The sequence below is a fragment of the Euprymna scolopes genome, chromosome 4 (genome assembly GCF_053919585.1).
Source record: "Euprymna scolopes isolate OS-2025 chromosome 4, ASM5391958v1, whole genome shotgun sequence".
In the NCBI taxonomy this organism is placed as follows: domain Eukaryota; kingdom Metazoa; phylum Mollusca; class Cephalopoda; order Sepiida; family Sepiolidae; genus Euprymna; species Euprymna scolopes.
Window position 1 is genome coordinate 152,949,130 of NC_136485.1, and position 7,429 is coordinate 152,956,558.

At 33.7% G+C, this 7,429-nt stretch overlaps 1 long non-coding RNA gene across 1 annotated transcript in view; it reads left to right on the top strand.

The window, feature by feature from the left end:
* The window catches only part of LOC145269656 (uncharacterized), a 239,278-nt gene that overhangs the window by 119,712 nt on the left and 112,137 nt on the right, over positions 1-7,429 (top strand). The gene's annotated exons all lie outside the window — the stretch shown is intronic.

Below are 7,429 nucleotides of genomic sequence, written 5' to 3' on the forward strand. Positions count from 1 at the left end.
GCAGGGCTCGTAGTATATACCAAACGCATGGACACAGAATAAAAGCAATCATAAATACTTCTGCGAATCTGTTTGGAGAGCCTGTTACTCTTTTCCCCAATCCACAGTACTTTTAAATAAATCGGGCATTTCAAAGGTACAAACTTTTTAGGGGATTTAAAATCCGCAACGTTTTTGAAAATACAGTCATCAATAAGGTAAACAGGATAACCATTATTGATGAATATTTCCTTGATCTTATCGAGTTCAGCGTCCAATCTGTAAGGCGAACAAATCATCAGGGTTCTATGTACCAAAGTATTAATTAAGCCGACCTTACGTGATTTTGGTACAAAAGACAATCAGTTCACATATAGGCCAGTAAATGTCGGCTTCCTATAAATTGTAGTGAGAACCCCCCCCCTGAACGTTCCATAAGAACATCCAAGAAGGGAAGCGAATTGTTCTTCTAACTTTCCATAGTGAACTTTAGAACTCTATGCAAAGAATTCAACCTATCAAACAATATCGACGCTTCACTTTGCGATGGAAAAACAGCAAAAGTGTCGTAAACATATCTGAAATGTGCAGTGGGTTTTGTTATAGAGTTGAACAGAACGGATTCATATATATATAATGAACGTTCCCGTCGATTTCGACGACCTATGAGGTTCCACCACAACAACCCTTGCTCGGAAATCCACATGCATGATTTATTTTTTATAGTGGCGAAGGCTGTGTGTAGAAGTAACTACTCTTTTGGTATTGCTATAAAGCTTTGTCTGTGCAGATGACTCCTAGAGGACGGCGTACACCTAAGAGCGTAGATTCTTTTATTCTTTATATTCATATGCATTTTATTAATATATAAATCACACACACACACACACACACACACACACACACACACACATATATATATATATATATATATATATATATATATATATATATATATATATATATATATATATATATATATACATACATATACATATACCCTGTTTCACTGTTCCACAGCTCATCAATGCGGCTAGACAAGCAACTAGAAACCTGGATCGAAACCTGACCGCCCAAACGACAGTCGGATCTTTTACCGTTTCGCTATTTGGCTGTTGCTATGCGGGCAATGAATTTACAATGTTTTGACATTGTCCAAATACCTAAGCTCAATTTGTTTGCGCAAAAACATCGCTTCGTACGCTAATGGTAATTTGTATATCACTTCACAATATGCTCAACCCAAGATAGGGAGCATTATATACATCCTCCATGTTTTGTCTACTTTCAGTCGACTATTACACCCGTGTTGACTTTGTTTTTTTATAGGATACGTACGGCTTATATATTTCCCTGTTTATATATCCATCCAATGATTTTCTAAACGATTACTACAGAAATTGTATTGGATCCTTCTAAATGATTGATACAGAATTTTGATAGGATCCTATTAAAAGGGTGCTCTTTTTCAAATAATCGCCTAGCTACAACCATTGTCCTCAATGTCCCTCCATCAGTGCCGAAATTCCATGGCCACAGTTTTTTTTCCAAAACTGCTCGTTAGTGGAATTCAATCCAAAAGAAAGGCTTCCCCGCTGACTATAACATCAGTGTTTTCATGGATGTCTTATTGGGTCCTTTTCTAAAATAATTAACCTCCTTCTTCACCGATCACAATGTTGTTGCCTCACTCGACTCGCATTAATCCTTGAATCGCCTTTGAAGTTACTCCATAATAAAACATGTTTGGGTATTCGAATCCCACACAGATAAAGGCATTTTATAGAACGTTTTAAAGGCATTATTTTTCTCCGTTTGTATTTTTCTCTAAGATTACTTTAAGAATACGTACGCATGACTTTTGTCCCCCCATCTATCATATCACTTATTTCTATAATCCCAAAGTAAGCAGTTAATAATTAGTTCGATTTAACCTTTTTAAGATAAGAATTCTTTTTAACTCTACCTATACTACTAGTTGCTATAATCTCCCAAGATGGAGATCAAGATGTCAGCAATAATTTTAAATCAGCCACAACTTTATTACTACGAAGTCTATTAGTCAGACACCACAAATACTGACGACAACATTTGATTATTTCCTTCTGGGCCTGAGGTTTTTACTCTGCTCGACCAATTAACTATGATATTTAATATCCGTAAACGTATCTATAATTCAGAATATATATATATATATATATATGTATATATATATATATATATATATATATATGGGGGGTGCGCGCGCGCGCATATCGTATAAATGGTATAATCGCGCGTTGACACAAAGGTACTCGTTAAGTAACGTTGAACCTAGTATGGTACTAGATGGGTGACCGTTTCGGAATTCCAGGTGCTATATGTGCTCACTGCTTATCTCGGCATTTGTTTCCAGTCGTCCTAAACAAACACTTCACTAGCTACTGGTATTTAACTATGTCAACTCACGAAAGGTGTGGTCGAAGATTGCGCACATCCCGCCACAAAAATTTCACGCGCAGGCACCCTTACAGTAAGTATCCAAAGGCTGTCAAAGACTTAAGGAGCCTATATATATATATATAATTTCGTATAGATGATAGTGTCCTCTAGTGGACCGAGTCGTCTAGTATATATATATATATATATATATATATATATATATATATATATATATATATATATATATATATATATTATATATATATATTATATATACATATATATATTATATATATTATATATATATATATTATATATATATATATTATATATATTATATACATATATAATATATATATTATATATATATATATTATATATATATATATACATATATATTACACATATATATTATATATATATATTATATATATACATATATATATATATTATATATATTATATATATACATATATATATATATATATATATATATATATATATAAGTAAATAGTTAATAAGAGATGTTAAAAACACTTTGAAAAAGAGTTAAAAAAATATTTAATTTGAAAAGGAAACACTAAATAAGTGGATAGTCCTTAATCTGCGGAGTTTCGAAGAAATACTTTCCTTCTCATCAGAGGATAGGAGTTAGCAAAATGCGGGATCGGATTTTGCTTGCAAAAGTATTTGATGAAACTACAAGTAAGTCACCGATTTAACTTTATAACAGAAAATAAAGCAGAGGGAAAAGGGTGAAGAAAAAAGTGATTTCACGTGAATGGATAGTTAGGTCAATGGTAAAGTATCCAATGACGGCAAAATCCAAAAATGCAAAATCCAAGAAAGTTGGTTAAATTTCCATTCGCACAGATTAAATCCAAGGGAATCGCGTAATTGGAGGATGGTCCAAAATATTCCAAAAGGCAGAAATCCGTGAAATAATTCACAAATAGGTACAAGGGAGAGGGAATGAATTCCAATAATATTATTAAAAGAAAGATAAGATGTGCGAAAAAATTGAAGAAATTTAAAACTCAACTGCCGAGGCAAGCCTAAATTAAGAAAAATGAGTGAAGAAAAAAAATATATAATATAATATATATATATATATATATATATATATATATATATATATATATATAACGTATCTGTTTAAACCCATGTATAATGTTGTCTTTTGCAATTTTCATATACAGTTTTAGTCAGTTTCCTGCGTGTGTTCGCTTATGGGTGTTTACAAATATAAATATCGTTCACAAACGATGCAATTCATTTTAATTACAGTACTTGTCTGTGCCAAGTGAAGAGCAATAACATACCTTCTTCATAGCAGCTGTTGTCCAGCGGTTGGTTTTTTTCCTTGAAGCCATGTTGTCGAGATACTTTTTCTCCGAATGAAACGCCAAAATCCCAAGTTATCATCCAAAGATAACGTTTTTACGCTCCTCTACGGAGTTTGCAGACGTTATCTTAATTTCTGTATCCTCTCTAGTTGTGTCCACTGGATACTTCCATGAACCGCAGAGACAAAAATCTCTTCCAAGCGAACAATTCTAAATGACTGACTGCAAAGCTGCCTGACTGGTGTATGTTTCGTGATATATGATAACCTGTTTCTTTGTAAGTTATCTTAGCTTACGTAACCAAATCAATCTTATTGTTTTAATTAAGTGTAATTGCATTGTTTTGCTAAACTAATTTCTAAATCCTTTATTATATAAGTATTTAATTGCAAATATTTTATTATTCTAACTATTTCTATCGAACACATTATTTTGCTCTCATAATATTTCATATCTCAATAACATTGGACATATTGCAATTTATTCCTGTCCAACTCGCTTCCGCTAGGTAATCCGGCGCGGCTAGGGAGCCCCAATATCCAACAATACAAGGTAAAAATGGCTAACTATTAGACGTTATGAAATCTAAACGTCCTAAAATAGGGTAATGTTGCCACGTCTGGGAAGGAGTTGCTCGGAAAAGATTTTCCTCTGTTGAGTGTTCAACCCCACTCTAAAACTCCATTCTCACAGTGGAGTTGAGAGTCCACTCTATCGTTATTCACATGACAAATGCTCGACTGACTTTTTATTCTATGATCCCCCGGCAAGACTTTTACAGCAAGCACTCGTCTAGCTAGTACCGCTGTTTACAATTTCCGTTACTCTCTATCCATGCCTCAATCTAAAAGTAACTTTCATGAACAAACTTCTTTTTCAAAACTACCCGCCTGCAGAATCTGTACCTCGGGTTTACTTTCGAATTAACTACAACATGGTCGTCTTCAAGTATAAGATAAACAATTTCTTCTTGAGCTGCCACCATTAAATTGATCAAATTCTACGCTAGTTCTACTACAACGGATCACTATGCAGTTGTGTCACTGACCGCCTTACATTCATTAAGCGCTATCCTTGAATGGCTTTAAGGAAATGGTGATATCCTGGTAAAAAAAACACACAAAAACGATAAAAAGAAGTTATGTGGACGGAATCATCACTCGTGCATTGATTTTTCTGTCGGTATTTTAACGCCAGTGTTGGTACTTTTATGATGGTGTTCTTTTTTGTTTTCTCGAACTGATAAATATAGGATGTTTTGCAAGAGTTTCTCAGACCGATGCGTGCAGTAAACGCCATGACACCTGCTCAATAAGCTTCAATTAAGTTAGATCTATATCTGTCCATCGAGTAAATGCATACGCATACAGAAAAAAATCGAGCTGATATTATTTTGTTTTAAATTATATTATCTATTGTTGATATGATATTATATATATAAAACACTGCTAGACGAAAATAGTGAATAGATCTCTCAAAATAAATGTCCTCATGCCTGTCTGCAAATAAATGACACGCGCGCTCATACGTACACACAAGCCTACACAAATCCATGCACACACACACACACACACATATATATATATATATATATACATACACACACACATATATATATATATATATATATATATATATATATATATATATATATATACGTAAATATAAATATCGAAATGTGTGCGCATGCGTGTATATTTAAAATGTGTATATAAATGTAAAAGTTGGGTGTATATATGCGCATGGAAATACGCTTTTTTGAACATATATTTATATAAACATGTATATATATACATATATATATATATATATATATATGTATATAGATATATGAATATGCATATTTGTTTAAATGGAATATTTAGGTGTACATGTATACATATGTATACCCACGCACACACATATATATATGTGTGTGTGTGTGTATGTATATACACATAGGGGAGCATGTATATTAAACAGAAACTGAATGAATCTCTAGCATTATCTGTACTATCATATAAGAAGAAATGTGTGCGTGCATGTATCTGTGCGTTTGTTCCCTATGAACACCTGAAGAACGTCGGAAATTTTGTTCGACCGAAAGGTTAAGAAAATCACACTCAAGATGAGAGCAGTAGTCCGACGAATTCAAATAGTACGTAAATTAACTAAACTTGCAATTAATTCATTACTTAGTGTCCTTGAATATGTACATTTCCTTTAGATCACAAGATACAAATTTACCTCGGTGTTTCTGTTCGCGTTTGACATCTATAGATATATTCTCCTTGTCCTTAAAAATCAACGTATTAAAGCATTCCTGTAATGATTTGGTCCTTGTTGATTGAGGTTTAATGCTCTTTCTGTGAATTTCAATGTGGTCAATCTTCACAGGGTTTACCTTCTCTCTTTGAGAAGGATGTGGCTTGTTGTAAATTGCCTGAGGCGCTCTTACTCATGCACTTCTTGCAGGTAGGAGCGCCCTTCCTAGTTAATTCTGACATCTCAACCCCACGTACTGATGTCAAAGTGATTGCAGTAGAAAAGAACAAAATCCCTTAAAAATTTAAAAGCAAATAAGTTATTTTTAATATTTTATTTTAATCAAAATATAAAAATAATAGAAATAGAAAATATAAAAAAATATAAATGTCCATGGGATGTTCATGATTTGATGTATAAATGAATACATGTCATTATTGATACCGGGGACACGCTGTCGAGTTTCACATGTGTCAATAATCATTATATTAAATTGGGACCACATCATATGTTTCTTAACGCAGGCATGTAATCGATTCAAGGTTTTATAAAAACATAATTATAAATGTTATGCCCAATTCAAATAACGAAATAACTTTGATTGGTTGTTGGTTGTTTTTGTTTTACGGCGTATCAACTCTTTTCGGGTTATTTAATGCCGAATCCAAAGATTTTGAAGAATTTTTTTTTTTAATAGAATATATTTGTTGTTTTCAAGTCGGTTTCTATTTAACCCATACTTGGAACCCTAACAGGTACTACCACTCTGGGTCAGAGTGGACCTGGGAGCAATGGTAATTAAAGGGTGGCTCCACACTCCCCAAAGCCCACAAGCTGGGACCTCACCACTGGATATAGTTTAAGGTCATATCCAGGACCCCCATTGAGGGACTTTTACCCTCTGCGGGGGGGGGGGGGGGCAGTCGGTGTATTCTAATGCCCCACCGACAGGGCAGTTGTCTCAGGAAGCCAAAATAACTTTGTCATTATCACCTTTATTATTGATCGTAATCGAATACTAGCATCTTTTAAATCTGATTGATTTAAACGTGTCTCCTTTTATATGGGTGAGCATAGTAATTTGTCAAGTTGTTTTTATTTTCTGTCTGTTTTGTACAAAGTGTTTTCGTGATTAGGTGCACACAAACAGTTGTTTAAATAAACATTGTTTTATATATGTTTCGGTTTTATTTATTTATTTATTTTGACTATTCGATGAGACGTTGGGAGTTGGTCAAACGGTGTTCAAGTTCGGAAAGGGGCCAAGATTCGAATATCGGGTTCTCAGTTGAGTACGTCATTCCCTTTCTCTCATGGGAGCAAAATATCGTTGAAAACCTGACACCCTTGGCTTCTTGCCATGTCTGGGACAAGACTACACAAACTCACAATAATTACCCTCCCACTCTTTCCCAGTCTTTCTACACTTATTTCTCTTA